The 16,635-nt window shown below is 37.4% G+C and overlaps 1 long non-coding RNA gene across 1 annotated transcript; it reads right to left on the reverse strand.

The window, feature by feature from the left end:
• Positions 1 to 575: 575 nt before the first annotated feature.
• LOC144457010 (uncharacterized) lies at positions 576 to 4,857 on the reverse strand. Its single transcript, XR_013486281.1, has 2 exons — positions 4,445 to 4,857; positions 576 to 1,461 (listed from the first exon to the last, which is right to left on the reverse strand). It is a non-coding gene; the product is annotated as an uncharacterized LOC144457010 (long non-coding RNA).
• Between the last annotated feature and the right edge of the window lie 11,778 nt (positions 4,858 to 16,635).

A 16,635-nucleotide genomic window follows, 5' to 3' on the forward strand; every position in this document is an offset into this window, starting at 1 on the left:
AGTGGCAGAACCCACAAAACAGCAGATTGAAACAATTTTCCAGCCCACAATTTAGAAGATTAGCAGGAAAGGTCTGTTGTACCAGGTGAGAGTGGAGCACAGATCAGTGCAGGCCACTCCAATGCAGACTGAGCCCTAGCAAACCAGGAGCAGGCCTTGGAGGTGACTGAATCTGTGGTGGCAGTGGCAGCAGTGGCAGTTTCTGGATCTCTCAGCCCACAAAACAGTAAGGATGTTGAACAACTGGTGAGAAGATTATAGGGGTCCCTTTGCTGGCACAGGGGGCAGGAGTTTGTTGCATTTCCCATACTTGGATCTGGGTTGCAGTCCTGGGTTTCAGTCTTAGTGTGAGGAGAAGAACTAGTACACAGAGCTCTCAGCCCACAGCTAGTAAAGGGGTTAAATAACTGTTCAGAAGGAGATTACAAGGGTCTTTTTGCTAGCACTAAGGTAGTACTCTGTTGCTTTGCCCACACTCAGATACAGGTCACTGCCGGGAGCGCCTGTGTCCCCGGCTGTGGTCTGATGCCAGCAAAGTGTGAAGAGAGAAAGAATCACGGGCCAGGTGAGAGCAGTGAAGAACAAACTCTGTTTATTGATGTGAGGGCTCAGACTTATATAGTACTGGATCAAGCAACAGTAACATTATTATTCATGAAAAGTACAAATCTAATTAAGTGATTTCCTTACTTCCTTGTACCTTGTCTGTTACATTCTTTCCTGCATCCTGTCCTGTACCCCATCCGTTTCCTCCCTTCCTGCATCCTGTTCTCAGGAGACGGAACGGGGGGGGGTGAGCGGCCATCCTGAGTTTCACAGCTGTCAGGCTTAGGACAAGCTGCAGGGAAGACCCGGGCTGGCCTAAGCCCTCCAACTCCCCAAAGCCGGCCCTCTACATCTCCCCCTTTCTTCTGTTCTAGCTTGAGAACATGGGATGCACATCAGGAGAAAACTCAAGAGTAACAAGAATACTATCAGGGTAAGAAATGCAACAGCAAACTTGAAATATTCTGGAAAGTGTTAAGTTGCTTGATATAGTATAATAGCTTATAAACAATATCTTGAGGATCAACACCATCCATGCTATATTTTTGGAATGCCAAGCGCCCTGAAGCTTATTCAATATTTGATCAGGAGTTACATTGGTAGTATTAGAAAGCAATTAGGGAGTTACACAAACAAAAGTATAGTGGTCAAGTTACAGGTTTAACCCAAGGTGGGGTAAGGCATATAAGTCCAATGTAATCATGACTCCATCATGGAGCCATCTGAGACAGTCATCATTGCAAAAAGGACAGTCAACATATTATTGGCTCTTCGTCTTCTCGGTCTCGCCTTCCTCCTCCGCTTGTCTCTCTGACCAGTTTTTTCCTTGATGATCAGGGTCTCCATCCCTCTGGTCAGTATGCTGACAGGTACGGATGTTCCTCTCGGGAACCCAGACTGGTTCTCCTGCATGTTCTGGAAAAACACAAGCATAACCTCGACCCCAGGTTAGTAATTTTACTGGACCATCCCAATTACCCATCTTTGGATCCTTCCACATTACTGTGACATCTGGTTGCTCATCTAACAACCTGTTTTTTTTGCCCTGCAAAATGTTTTTGTGCAGGAGTACGTCCCTGATCATCTAGTGTCAAAAAATTTATGGTATATATTACCTGATCCAATCTCCTTCTTACCCTATTTTCTATTCCCTCTTTTTTCTGTTTATCAAGGAGGATTTTAATATCCTTGTTGCACCTTTCAACAATGGCTTGTCTAGTAGGATTGTACGGGATGCCAGTAGAATGAGTGATATTATAGGTGAGACAAAATCGTGCAAAATTCCTGCTAGTATAGGCGGGAGCATTGTCAGTCTTGAGGTATCTTGGAATACCAAGAATACTAAAGCAAAACAATAAATGATATTGCTTATGTCCTTCTTAAAATATGTAACTAATCCAAAGTATCTGCTTGTCTTCATATGATATTCATCTTTCCCCCACTTTTTTTTTGCACATACTCTGACACATACATTGTAATTACACTTAAAAAACATGAATCACACATTGATATGAAATAAAGGAATTTTAGAATAAGACTCTCCCTAACATTGTGTAATTGTTCAGTAGAAAAATAGCCAACTAAATATGATTTAAGTAATTTTTAGAACAGCATAAATTTAAGTAGCTAAGAAATCAGGTATGTATAGAAATGTGTTTAAGGCTATGCTTCTTGGCAGAAAACACAGAAATAACTAAGTTTCCTATCTGTAGTTAAAAAAAGATTCCCTAATCATTTAATTAATAAAAATTATTTTCAACTCTGAAATGTTATTTTAACTACTGACCAGGCTATGACAAATTTATGGTGGATTTTCTAATAAGAGGGAGTTAGGCAGTAAAACTCTGCAGCAAAGCAAAAGAATTTCTTTAGTTATCTACTGAATTCAAGACGGTTTTGTTGGGCAAGGGTAAAAATCTATTTCTAAATATTCAAAGACAAATAAATGTCCCCTTTCCCACTTCACTTGTTTAATTTGCTTGCAAATCCTCCCAAAGAACCACCAGGACAAATGAAAGCCTAAAAGTATTGCTATTAATATTCTAACAAAGTAGGAATGAATAATTTTTTAAATCAAAGTTCTATCAAAGATATGTTAAAAAGGACTTATGAAGTTATAGCCTTTCATACACTCTAAAATATATTAAGATTTTAGCTATATTATAACTAGTACTAAGGAGCTGATTCAGAAAATTTACAAGCTACATCTTACTGGAAATTTTAGTATACATACAGTGCATTAGACTGTGTTCAACATACAAACTGCTCATGTCAAATTTCTAAAGCAGAGAGTTTACTGCTACCCTTGAAGTTTCCTCCCCACCTGATTAAGAAAACAAGTTGATTTGTTTTCTAATTATTGATATAACTTAGCTTCTTAAATAATTTTCCTCTTTTTTGAATGCCAATGTAATTTTAAAGTTACCTAAATGGTGGTTGTAGATAAAATAATACAAGCTTTATTTTTCTAGAATTACCATAAGATAGAACTCTTGATTTACAAACTGATCTGAAATGAATGGAAGGTTGCAAAGGACATGTATCTATAAAAGCTATAAAATTAAGTATGCTATTTTAGCTCTAACTTCAATAAAACTTTTTTTATATGTATATAAGGCAAATGTCCCATTTTCTTTGATTATTAAAAAGGATCTAAAATGAAATCCCCTTAACCACTGATTTTGGTTAGTCTGCTCATCTGCCATATCACATTTACCTTTTTTTTTTAAATGTTTGGAAATGTGATGGCTGACAAAAAATGTTAATATACAATTTTCTTTGAGACTCTTGAAAACCACAAAAATTTCTAATGTCATAATGACTACAAATTCTAACATTTAATGTAAAGTAATCATAATTCTTTGCATGCCACAATGACACACACCTAAGGCCAACTTTTTCAGAATGTACTATAACTTGAATAAAATCAAATAGGGAGACATATATAAAATGGAAAATACAGTGTAGCTTCACATCACAGCTCCTGCTTGTCCATAAGACATTATGGAGGGAGTAATAATTTCACTTACACACTGACTTTGTAAATGTGATCAGCTGCCAATGTCCTGAATATTTATGACATGGGTCTTTTTAACAAGAACAGGACAGCATGGTAACCACTTTTCTAAGTATATTTTCTATACAAAATAATTCCAAGATATAATCATTAAGTTCTCATATAGTACTATTATTTTAAACAATAATCAATAAACTACCAAATATGTGAAAATTGCAACACCACTAAGAGTGAGCACTGCCATTTCCTAGTGTAATCAAAGTTGGCATTAGTACAGTCTTGGCAATGCAATGGTTGGACAGTACAGGTATCTTATGCAGAGATTTCAGTAGCAGAATGGCACTTGGTTTGTTCTCAATAGAAATGGCAAAGATGCAGTTGACAATTTAAAGAAAGACAATGTTCTTATTTGCATATTAAAATTCTAGTTGTGTCCCTTGTATTTGAACACTTTCAAATAATGTTGTCTGTCTCTCTGTTCTGCCCATGAGCTCTGCCCCATATTAGCTAACTTATAGTGCACTACTGAGCCGGTGCGGCTTACTTTCCCTTTAAATCAGAGAAGCAGAAAAGCGGCAGTCTCGTTCTGAAGTTTACTTTCGCTTTTGAAGATGCTCAAAAGCCGTAGTCTCGTTTGTCCGCCTGTGCGGTTTGCTTTTCCCACCTTTGCAGTTTGCTTTCACTTTAAATCTGAGACCCCGAAAAGTGGCAGTCTCGTTCTGATGTTCACTTTCACTTTAAGAGACCCCGATAAGCGGCAGTCTCATTCTGATGTTCACTGTCACTTTAAGAGACCCCGATAAGCAGCAGTCTGGTTTCTTTTTAATCCCCATTTAACCTGGTGAAAATAAAAAAAACTGTATAGGAAAATTATCGCCCTACCTTGTTAGCGTCAGCCCACCTTGTCCAGGGCCACTCTGCCGGGGGGGAAGCCTTCCTTTCAGATTCCTGTTTAGGCGCCAAATACCGGAAGTGCCTGCGTCCCGGCTGTGGTCTGATGTCGGCAGAGTGTGAAGAGAGAAAGAATCACGGGCCAGGTGAGAGCAGTGAAGAACAAGCTCTGTTTATTGATGTGAGGGCTCAGGCTTATATAGTACTGGATCAAGCAACAGTAACATTATTATTCATGAAAAGTACAAATCTAATTAAGTGATTTCCTTACTTCCTTGTACCTTGTCTGTTACTTTCTTTCCTGCATCCTGTCCTGTACCCCATCCGTTTCCTCCCTTCCTGCATCCTGTTCTCAAGAGACGGAACAGGGGGGTGATGAGCCGACATCCTGAGTTTCACAGCTGTCAGGCTTAGGACAAGCTGCAGGGAAGACCCGGGCTGGCCTAAGCCCTCCAACTCCCCAAAGCCGGCCCTCTACAGGTCACAGTTCTGGGTGGCAGTCCCAAGGCAAGGAGGAACAGTAGCACACCAGAGCTTGCTATCACAGTGGAGGGGGGGACACTCATCACAGTTCCAATGCAGAAAAGAACACTTACAGACTTTCACAGACCAGAACACAGTCCAGGGGAGTAGTAAATACCTTTCCTTAGATCATACCACCTTGGAAGAACTGAAAACTTACAGGTCACTAGAAGTATCTTTGAAAACAGTTGCACAAAACCGCTGAAGCTTGGGACAGTGCTCTCTCCACCCTGAAAGGAGAGCTTTAACAAACAGTTAAAAGTCAAGTAATAGGCTGGGGGAAAAAAATAAAAACAACAGAAAAAAAAGCTGATTATAGACAGTTACTCTGGTGACAAGGATGATCAAAACATACCCTCAGAAGAAGAAAACAAAGTCGAAGCTCCTATATCCAAAACCTCCAAGAAAAATATCACTTGGTCTCAGGCCATGAAAGAGCTCAAAAAGGGTTTTGAAAATCAAGTAAGAGAGGTAGAGGAAAAATTGGGAAAAGAAATGAGAGCAATGCAAGAAAATCAGGAAAAATGAGTGAAGTTTGGTAAAGGAGACACAAAATCAGACCTTAAAAAACAGACTAGGCCAAATGGTAAAAGAAGTCCAAAAAGCCAATGAGTAGGAGAATGCTTTAAAAAGAAGAATTGGCCAAATGGAAAAGGAGGTCCAAAGGCTCACTGAAAGAAACAATTCCTTAAAAATTAGAATGGAGCAAGTGGAAGCTAATGACTTTATGAGAAATCAAGAAATTTTAAAAAAAAGAAAAGAATGAAAAAAAAAAAGAAGAAGACAATGTGAAACATCTGACTGGAAAAACAACTGACCTGGAAATGGATCTAGGAGAGAGAATTTAAAAATTATTTGACTACCTGAAAGCCACAATCAAAAAAAAAAAGAGCCAAATATCATCTTTCAAGAAATTGTCAAAAAAACCCTGCCCTAATTCTCTAGAACCAGAGGGTAAAATAGAAATTTAAAAAATCCACCACTCACCCCCTGAAAGTGATCCCAAAATGAAAACTCCCAGGAACATTATAGCCAAATTGCAGAGTTCTCAGATCAAGGGTAGAATATTGCAATCAATCAGAAAGAAATAATTCAAATATTGTGGAAACATAATCAGCTTCTACATTAAAGGATCAGAGGGCTCGGAATATGATATTCTCGAAGGCAAAGGAGCTGGGATTACAATCAAGAATCACCTACCCAGCAAAACTGAGTATAATCCTTTAGAGGAAAAAATGTATATTCTATGAGATAGAGGATTTAAAAGCATTCTTAATGAAAAGAACAGAGCTGAATAGAAAATTTGACATTCAAATATAAGACTCAAGAAAAGCATAAAAAGGTAAACGGGAAAGGGAAATCATAAGGGACTTAATAACGCTAAACTGTTTACATTTCTACATAGGAAGATGATATTTGTAACTCATAAGATCTTTCTTATTATTAGAGTAGTTAGAAGGAGTAGAGGCAATATATACAGAGGGTACAGGTGTGAGTTGAATATGAAGGGTTGATATCAAAAAATAAAATTAAGGGTTGAGAGAGGAATATACTTGGAGAAAGAGAAAGGGAGAGTTAAAATGGGGTAAATTATCTCACCTAAAAGAGACAAGAAAAAGCTTTTATATCTCTCTAAGAAAACTATTCTTTTTTTTTTCTTTTTGGTGAGGCAATCAGGGTTCAGTGACTTGCCCAGGGTCACACAGCTAGGAAGAGTTATGTGTCTGAGACCGGATTTGAACTCAGGTCCTCCTGACTCCAAGGCCAAAGCTCTATCCACTGTGCCACCTACCTGCCTTTTTTTTTTCTAATACTGACATACCCAGGCATTTATTTGTTTTAGAACAGTTTCCAGGATGTGAATGGGCAGCAGTGATGAGGACTGGAGGACAATCAGAGGGGGACCCTATGTGCCCCCTCACCTCAATGGGTAGAACAGCTGATTAGGTACAGATGAGAAACAATTCATGTCTGCTAAATTTCCAGGATTACAGAAGATAAGGGAAGGGTAGATAGGCAGGTTTGGGCTCAGACGTGGCGATACAAGATCATAATATAACAGATTTAGAAGGGATTTTAGAGGGGCAAAAGGGAGAGGTAAGGGGGAGTAAGTTAACCTTATTCTCATCAAAATTGGCTCAAAGATGGAATAACATACACACTCAATTGGGTATAGAAATCTATCTTACCCTACAGGAAAGTAGGAGGGGGAAGGAATAAGAGAAGGACAGGGGAAGTGATATACGGGAGGGCAGGTTGGGGAAGTGGGTAGTTAGAAGCAAAAAGCTTTTGCAGAGGGACAGGGTGGAAGGAAAGAAAGTATAGTGGGAGGATATGATGGAGGGAAATACAGTTAACAGTAGCAACTGTGAAAAAAATTGAAGCAAGTTTCTCTGATAAAGGCCTCACTTCTCAAACATATAGAGAACTGAGTCGAATTTATAAAAATAAGAGCCATTTGCAAATTGATAAATGATCAAAAGATCTGATCAATTTTCAGATGAAGTAATCAAAGCTATCTATAGTCATATTAAAAAAATTTCTAACTTACTATTTATTGGAGAAATTAAAATTAAAACAATTCTGAGGTACTACCTCGTACCTATTAGATTGACTAACAGGACAGAAAAGGTAAATGACAAATGTTGGAGGAGATGTGGGAAAATGAGACAATAATACACTCTTGGTGGAATTGTGAACTGATTCAACTGTTCTATAGAGCAATTTGGAACTATGCTTTAAGAACTAGGAAACCATGCATACCCTTTGACCTAGCAATACCACTGTCCCAAAAGAGACAAAAAACAAAAAGGAAAAGGACTTATATGTGCAAAAGTATTTATAGCAGCTTTTTTCTGGGGGCAAAGAATTAGAAATTGAGGGGATGCCCAACAATTGGGAAATGGCTGAACTAGTTATGGTATATGATTATGATGGTATATTGTACTATAAGAAATGATGAGCAGGTTGCTCTCAGAAAAACCTGCAAAGACTTGCATGAGTTGATGCAAAATGAAATGTACTGTGAACAAAGTGACAGAATTATGGTAAGATGATCAGCTGTATTGACTTAGCTATTCTCAGCAATACAACAAATCCAAGACAACTCTGAAGACTTATGATAAGAAATGCTATCCATCCCCAGAAAAAGAACTGAAACGTACTATTTTTACTTTATTTTTCTTGAGTTTTTTTTTTGTCTATGTTTTCTTTCACAACATGACTATAATGCATACATTTTCATGGCTACACATATATAACCTATAACAAACTGCTTGCCTTCTCAATGAGGAGGCATGGGGAAGAAGGAAGGGAGAGAATTTTGAACTAAAGTTTTAAAAATGAATGTTAAAAATTATTCTTACACTGAAGTGGGGAAATTTTTTTAATAAATAATTTTAAAACAATAAATTATCCCATATTTTTATTCAGAGAACTAGGAGATATGAATTAAATGATAATGTAATTAGATGAGTTCTTACATGTTTCGATGGTCAGACTCAATGAGTAGCTTTAAATGGAGTGGGGAACCTACAGCCTCTAGGCCACATGTGGCCCTCTAGATCCTCTTAATAAAAGGATTTGTTCTATAAAACTTGGACTCAGTGAAAAGGTTACACCCAAGGACCTAGAAGACCACATAAGATCTCAAGGCCACAGCTTCCCCAGTACTGAATTCTAGCATCAGTATGGTAGAAGGTCTCCAGCAGAGTCCCCCAGGACTCTGTAGTAGGCCTTGTACTGGTTAACATTTTTATCAATGACTTGGATAAAAACACAGAAGTTATGCTCATCAAATTAGACAATAGAATCAGGATACAAATGGATCTTGACAGACTGAAGCACTGGGCTAAATGAATTAAGATGAAATTCAATAGTGATAAATGTGTAGTCTTCCACCTGGGTACCAAAAATTCAGCCTCACAAGTGTAAAATGAGAAAAGCAACATAGTTAGACAACAGTTTTTGGAAGCTATGAGCTTTTCAGTCTGAAAACTCAAATATAAATCAGCAATGTGGTATGGTAGATAAAAACATTAATGTGATGTAGGGATTTAGAGCTGATTGTGAGGAATATAGCCTCCAGTAAGAGGGAGGTCATACTTTCACTGTATGCTGCCCTCATCAGACTTCATCAGGAGTGCTGGGTTCTATTGTGGTGCTCTAGTTTAAAGGCAATGATTAATTAGCTGGACAGTATCCAGGGGAGGATGAGTAGGATGGCGAATGGCTTTAAGTCCATGTTATATGAGGTTAGGCTAAAGGAGAGTCATGTTTCAGCCTGGAAAAGAGAAGACTCAGAAGGACATGGTAGCTGTCTTCAAGTATTTGAAGGCCTGTCATGTGGAGAAGGGATTAGATTTGTTTGCTGTAGCCCCAGAGGGCTAAAGTTAGAAAAGTTAGAAGCTGCAAGTTTAAGAGCAATCCAAAAGTGAAATGAGCTGCCAGGAGGGGTGGGAGGTAATTCTGTCTTGTTAGATATTCAATCAGAGGCTGGTGATGCCTTTTCAGGTATGTTATAGAGGGGATGCTTTTGGTATATGGAATGAACCTCATGGTTGCTAAGATTCCTTTCAACTCTCACATTCTGCAAATCTGATTTCAAACATTCCTTTCAGATGTAACCCCTATGACATTAAATTGTTCAATTTCTGCCTCTTTCCAATACCACATTCAATAAGAAAAATGAATATGTTTTTGTCTTGGTTTTTAAAATTTAGTAAATTATTGTCCCCAATTACATGTAAAATTTTAATATTCCTTTTTTTTTCAAATTTTGGGTTCTAAATTCTCACTTTCTCCCCTTCCCCTTCATTGAGAAGGCAAGTAATTTGACATGGGTTATACATATATAGTCATGAAGAACATATTTCCATGTAAGCTATACTGTGAAAGAAAACACAGACAAAAAAAAGACAAGAAAAATAAAGAAAAGGTATCTTCAATTTGAATGCAAGCTTCACCAGTTCTTCCTCTGAAATAGACAGTACCTTTCATCATAAATCCTTCAGAATTCCATTGAATCATTGTATTGCTGAGAAAGGCTAAGTAATTCACAGTAAATTATCATAGGGCATTGCTATTACTATGTACAATGTTCTAGTTCTGCTTATTTCACTTTGTTTCAGTTCACGTAAGTCTTTCTAGGTTTTCCTGAGGGTATCCCACTCATCATTTCCTATAGTGTAATAGTACTCCATCACAATCATATACAATGGCTTGTTCAGTCATTACCAATTGATAGACATCCACTCAATTTCTAACTCTTTGCCACCACTAAAAGGGCTGCTATAAATATGTTCATATGTATAAGTCCTTTGTCTTTTTGTTTTTTATCTCTTTGGGATAAAGACCTAGTGGTACCATTGCTTGGTCAAAGGGTATATGTGTGGTTTTATAGCCCTTTGGGCATAGATTCAAATTGCTCTCCAAAATGACTGAATTAGTATACAATTTCATCGACAATTCATTAGTGCTTTAATTTTCCCACTTCCTCTCCAATATTTGTCATTTTCCTTTTCTATCATGTTAGTCAATCTGATAGTCATGTAGCAGTACTCAAGAGCTGTTTTAGTTTGCATTTCTCTAATCAATAGTGATCTAGAGCATTTTTTCATATGACTATAGTTTAAATTATTTTATCTGAAAACTGCCTGTTCATATCCTTTGACCACTTATCAATTGGGGAATGGCTCATTTCTATAAATTTGACTAAATTCTCTATGTATTTGGGAAATGAGGTCTTTATCAGAGAAATTTGCTGTAAATTTTTTTTTCACTGTAATGATTATGTATTTCCCTCTATCCTATTTCCTCACTGTTTGTCCTATTCTCTTTCTCTCCTTTTACCCTGTCCATTCTTAAAAGTATTTCACTTCTGATTTTTACCTCCCCCAATATGCCCACTTCCCTTCTTTTATCAGCTCCACTGCCCTTCTCTTATCCCCTTCCCCTTTTACTTTCCTGTAATGGTAAGATAGTTTTCTGTGCCCAACTGAGTTTTGTGTGTGTGTGTGTATTTCCTCTTTGAGCCAATTTTGCTGAGAATAAGGTTCACGTGCTCCCCTTCCCTCTTCCCCAATCTTTCCCTTTACTGTAAAATCTCTTTCAAGCCTCTTTTATGTCAGATAATTTACCCCATTCTGCCTCTCCTTTTCCCTTTCTTCCAGTGCATTCTTTTTTCACACCCCTTAATTTAATTTTAACTCACACCTATGCTTTCTGTCTATGTATACTCCTTGAACTACCCTAATGATGAGAAAGTTTTCAGGAATTACAATCTAAGATCTATTTTCCAAGCAAGCTGTTTTTCCAATAAGATATTTTAACATTTTCTTCTATTTTTTTCATTCTTTTGATTTCGTTTGATTGTCTCTGGATGTCTCATATAGTCATTAGCTTCCACTTGCCTAATTCTAATTTTTAAGAAATTATTTTCTTCAGTGAGATTTTGTACCTCTTTTTTCATTTAGTTAATTCTGCTTTTCAAGGCATTCTTCTCGTGTGTATATAATATATATATGTGTATATATATATGTATATATATACACATATATACACATATACACATACATATATGTGTATGTGTGTATATGCATATGTGTTATATATACACACATACATGTGTATGTGTGTATATACATATATGCACATATATACATGTTATATGTACACATGTGTATACATAGAAACATGTAGGTATGTATATGTGTGCATATATCTTATGTATGTAAAAACACAGAGATAGGCAACTAAGTGATGCAGCTAAGAGAGCCAGGACAGGAGTCAGATAATCTTAAGTTCAAATCTGGTCTCAGATACTTATCAGTTGTGTTACCCTGCGCAAGTCACTTAACTTCTGTCTGCCTCAGTTTCTTCATTTGTAAAATGAATAATAGAACCTACCTCTCAGGGTTGTTATGAGGATTAAATGATATAATAACTCTAAAATGTTTAGCACAGTGCATGGAACATAGTAAACAATATATAATTGTAACTATATAATATATAACATATATATTTGTTTATATAATATATGCTTATGCCATACATGTATGTATATACATATGCATATGTGTAATGACATACATTGCTTACTGTGCTAACTGGATTCAAAATCACATGCCTTTTTTGCTGTAGCACTACAATCATACAGTTCATTCAAACCAGGTTTTTTTTTTGTTTTTTGTTTTGTTTTGTTTTTTAACTTTATTAATTTATTTTGACTTATCAACAATCACTTCCATAAGTTTTTGAGTTTTAAAATTTTTCTCCCCCTCCTTCCCACCACCCTCCCCAACACAGTCCACAATCTGATATAGGCTACATTCCTATTAAACATATTTTCACATTAGTCATGTTGTAAGTAAGCTAGAACCAATATGAGGAATCACCAGAAAGAGGAAACAGAACACAACAGAAGAAAAAAATAGCAAACAATATGCTTTGATCTGCATTCAAACTCCACAGTTGTTTCTTTGCATGTGGATAGCACTTTCCATCATCAGGCCTTTGGAGATGTCTTAGATCCTTGCATTGCTGAGAAGGGTTAAGTCTATGTTGTTGTTGTTGTTGTTGTTGTTGTTGTTGTTGTTTTGGGGGGTAGCAATTTATTCTTCTATCTACAAATTAAAGCCAAAATACTTGACTTAGAACTGACAGACTGCCTACAATTTTGAGCCCATCCTACCTATGCAATCAAATCTCACACTGCCTCCATATGTAATGACATGGTACCTTTGCTCCAATTAGACTAGTTCTATAACTTTCTCCAGACAACAGCATCCTATTATTGATCCTCATCTTCATTTCCCACAATGCTATGAGCAACTTCAGAGCAAGAATTCTGCTTTATGCATCTTTGGCTCCCAAGACCTACTCTGGTAGCTTATTCATAGCACAGAATAACAATAGAGACTAGATCTGTGATTTCTGTTGTTTGGGAAACCCTTGAAAGAAGAGAATCTCTCCAACAATGCAAATTGAAACAGCAGCAGCATACAATCTTAGAGAGTTGTGCAGGGTAACTAGGACGTTGAACAACTCGCCCAAGGTCACACAGACAGTATGTGTCAGGGGTAAGGCTTGAATCCAGGTGCTACTGGCTCAAAGGCCAACTCTTCACCATGCTGCCTTTCATAGTAAGTGCTTAATACATTTTTGAACTAATGTTGCTTCTGCTAATGTTGGGTCTCACTTCCCCCAGAAGGACTAATTCTTTTGCAAACCCTGTCCATTCTTCATGGTTCAAATCAAACCCACAATTTCTATGACACCCTTTTTAATGCTTATAGACCATAGTAATTTCCTATTGAATTACACTATAGTGACATTTATTTTATCACCCACGTAAGCAAAACTGTAAGACGATATACAATGATTTCATGTATTTATAGCTTATGTTCTTAAATACCTTAAAAAATTCCTGTATAATGGGGATTATATTTTATGCAATCATATTACATCCTTCTAAATTCTTGGTAGAGGGCTTTGCACAGAATAAATACTCAACCCGTATTTGATGCATGAAGCTTGAATGAATACATTTAATAATTTCTGCTAGTGGAAATATGTATTTTGTAAGTATATATATATATATATATAAGTGTATATATACATAGATATATACATAGATACACACACGTATGTGTGTGTGTGTATATACACAGAGAGATAAGGATTCCTAAGATCTTGTGATTTAAGTGTGTGTGTATACACAGAGAGATTAACGATTCCTAAGGTCTTGTGATTTACATGTGAATCAAGAACCGATTTCATATATCTCTCAAATGCCTACTAATAATACATGACATTTTTATAAAAAGTAATGTTTATCAAGTACCGTATCTACAATATTTCATTTATTCTTCCACAGTTGGTGTGACATGATGCCTGGAGCACTAGCCTTCCCATCAAGAGGTCATTGATTTGAATCACATATCAAACACTTCACAGCTTCAAGATCCTGGGCAAGTCTCTTTACTTCCTAGGACTCAGTTTCTTCATCTGAAAAATGGTGAGGTTGGACTTAGTCACCTCTCTGATCCTTGACAGCTTTAAATCTATGACCCCATAATCTTCACAGAAACTCTAGGAAGGAGGAGTTATAGGTGCTATTATTATGCACATTCGATAGATGAGGAAACAAGCTCAGAGACATTGTTTACAGACTTCTCCAGTGTTATACATTAGTTTCAGATTTGAGATTTGAACCCAGGTTTCTTCTTATCCCAAGTATAGCACTTTTTTAACTACAGTGCTACCAAGTGCTTCCAAATATCCCCAGATGTTTCATCTCAATACAAGTATTACTTCTACCCAAGTTGCTAGGTGGTTCAGTGAATAGAGTTCTGAGCCTGCAGTCAGGAAGATCAAAGTACAAATCTGGCCTCAGCTGGATGACCCAGGTCGAGTCACTTAACCTCTGTTTGCCTCAATTTTCTCATCTGCAAAATGAGCTGAAGAAGGAAATGGCAAACCACTCTAATAGCTTTGCCAAGAAAACTCAAAATGGGGTCACAACAAATTGGACACAACTGAAATGACTGAACAATGACAACAAAATTAATTATTATCATTTACCAGCTTTTCTCAGTAGTCTCTGATCTATGACTGATCAGACATTCCTGTTAGCTCCTCAATTCTGCATCATCAGCAAAGGGTGCATGGGGTATTCATGGGGGACTAGCACCTCTGGTGTGAGGGCTTGCCAAGTCTTTTTCAGAGCTGTTCATCTACCTTTGGTATCTACCTGTTACCCAACTCTCACCTCTGGCTCCAAGAAGCTGTAGTATACACAGTGGTCCCAGTGAAATCATCTCAGCAGATAGGCTAAGCCAAGATGAGGGTTAACCAGTAGGGCTCAAACCTATCAGTAAGGGGGATGTCTACCTCAAGTTTATGAAAACTGCCCCCAGTGCAATGGGCAAATGAGAACAATTTGTTCCAATGGCCATGAAGGTGGCTGAAACAGGTGGTGTGGGGTGCTTAGAGCTCGGTCAGACATCAAAGACATCAAGTTCATCTACTGTATCCCAGGCCATCACCAGTTGTCTTGACTTTTGTCTTACCACTAGACTTCAACAACTCTGGAAGAGAGAGTAAGGGTGATGGCTTTGCACTTCTCTGCCTTACTCAAATCCAATTCATGAGCAAGTCAAGGCATAACCCCATGCTGTCATTGGTCTTCGTCAAAAATGAAGGACAAGCAACATCAGCAAATAGGCCCTGTGGGATCTTCCACATCCATATACTCTGTGTGGCAGCTTCCTTCTGGCAAAATTGGAGTTCTGCATTGCTTGATTGTGGCAATTTCTTTTTCAGTCACCCCCTCAGCTACTGAGAACCAAGACAACCTAAGGCAGGAATGCCCACATTTTCTAGACTTTATTAGTCTTCAAACTATCATTGGCTTTTGTCTAAGGGAAAGGTAGTCTGGTTCTTTGAATAAAGGCTATCTAAATATCCAGTTATATTTACTTAATTCAGCCAAACTCAAGCAAATATTAAACACCTACACAGTGCAAGTTGGGGCACTGTAGTATAGAGGTTCACCTTTGAGAGTGAATGAGAACCTTAGTTCAAATACTTTCTCTGGCATACATGAACTGCATGATTACCAGCAAATTAAATTTCCTCTTAGTATCTTAGACTCCTCACTAAGACTATAAATTACAAATAAGTTACTAATAAGTTGATGATCTATATCAGTGGAAACAGTTTCAACACTGGGAGTTGCCCGTGCCAATCAAATCACAAGTTGACATGTACCCATACAAATGTCTTCATATACATACATATTCACAGTTATATGATCCTATACAGACTATTCTCTTCAGTACTAGGGATACAGTAATTGAAACCATTTCCTATCCTCAAAGCATATGCCCTTTAAAAAGATCCTAGTATCATCAGATCATAGAATTATTGACAGAAGAAAACTTAGAAGTCATCTATTCCATATAGCTCTCTGTTTTCCAGATGAGTGAGATTAAGTGCCTTGTTCAGACATACAGGTTATAAGTATCAAAAGCAATATCATTACTGGGTCTACTTCCAAAGATGATTAAGGAAAAAGGAAAGAAGCCATTTGTTCTATCAGCTCTCTTTGTAGTGGCAAAGAAGTGGAAATTCAGGGGATGCCCATCAGTTGGGGAATGACTGAACAAGTTGTGGTATACGAATGTAATGGAATACTATTGTGCTATAAAAAAATGATGAGCAGGAGGACCTCATTAATAACGGGAAAGACTTATGTGAACTGATGCTGAGTAAAATGAGAAGAACCAGGAGAACATTGTAGACAGTAACAGCCAGACAATGCGATAACTGACTTTGATAGACTTGGCTCTTCTCAGCAATGCAAGGATCTAAGACAAACCAAAACACTCAAGACGGAAATTGCGATCCACATCCAGAGAAAGAATTATGGAGTCTGAATGCAGATGAAAGTAAACCATTTGCTCTCCTTTTCCTTTGTTGTCTTGTTTTATTGCTTCATTCTCATGGTTCCTCCCATTAGTCCTAATTGTTCTTTACATCACAACTAATGGGAAAATATGCTTAATATGAATGTATAAGTAGAGCCTACATAAGAATGCACGCTATCTTGGGAGGGGAGAGGAGAAGAAGGGGGAGAAATTTTGAAACTCAAAATCTTA

This window comes from Phascolarctos cinereus, unplaced genomic scaffold (assembly GCF_003287225.1).
Source record: "Phascolarctos cinereus isolate Bilbo 61053 unplaced genomic scaffold, phaCin_HiC Scaffold_4;HRSCAF=312, whole genome shotgun sequence".
NCBI lineage: Eukaryota > Metazoa > Chordata > Mammalia > Diprotodontia > Phascolarctidae > Phascolarctos > Phascolarctos cinereus.